Source organism: Bison bison, unplaced genomic scaffold (genome assembly GCF_000754665.1).
Source record: "Bison bison bison isolate TAMUID 2011002044 unplaced genomic scaffold, Bison_UMD1.0 scf7180017864068, whole genome shotgun sequence".
Lineage (NCBI taxonomy): Eukaryota > Metazoa > Chordata > Mammalia > Artiodactyla > Bovidae > Bison > Bison bison.
Genome location: NW_011494640.1, coordinates 2,907,986 through 2,908,765, shown reverse-complemented (window position 1 = coordinate 2,908,765; position 780 = coordinate 2,907,986).

Below are 780 nucleotides of genomic sequence, written 5' to 3'. Positions count from 1 at the left end.
CAATATACAGCCTTGACGTACTCCTTTTCCTATTTGGAACCAGTCTGTTGTTCCATGTCCAGTTCTAACTGTTGCTTCCTGACCTGCATATAGGTTTCTCAAGAGGCAGGTCAGGTGGTCTGGTATTCCTATGTCTTTCAGAATTTTCCACAGTTTGTTGAGGAGCTCCACCTGTGGCAAAGGTCATGAGGGAGGAGGCTCGGCATACGCAAAGGCGGGATCGAGCCTCAGGAGTCCCCCTGGAAATTCTCGAGCATCTACACCCAAAACCAGAGTCTGCCTACTTTCTGCTCTCACCTACACCTCTGACTTTATGGGGGGCTGTCCCCCACTACCTCTCTCTGAAAAAAGAGTTAGCTTACAGCTCCAGTTAATAATTCCTGGGTGTGACAGTGTTTCAACCTACAAACTCCTTTGGAAGTCCTCTAGCCTGCCTGAATAGGTTTTTCCGGCCACATGTGGTTGTTCAGAGCCTCCCAACTGTGAGAGGCAGGAGATGTTCTAAACTGTCTAAATACAGATTCCTTTGAGCAGCTAAAAGATTGATTAGAAATTGTATTGGTGAAGGGTTTTTCACTTGTTGGGCCAATGTTTGCTGCTAAGTTTCCATATCCCTTACCTGCTGTGTCCCTGGCAGTGTATTGATTAATATGATTGGTGTAAGTAGTAGCTCTAATGTTTGTAACCTTGGACCCTTGAGTTAATTCTTTTTCTTGTTATAGCCCACCACATCTTTGCCCTGTAGGAATGCAACTTTATCTAATGCTTTTGGAGGGTGGC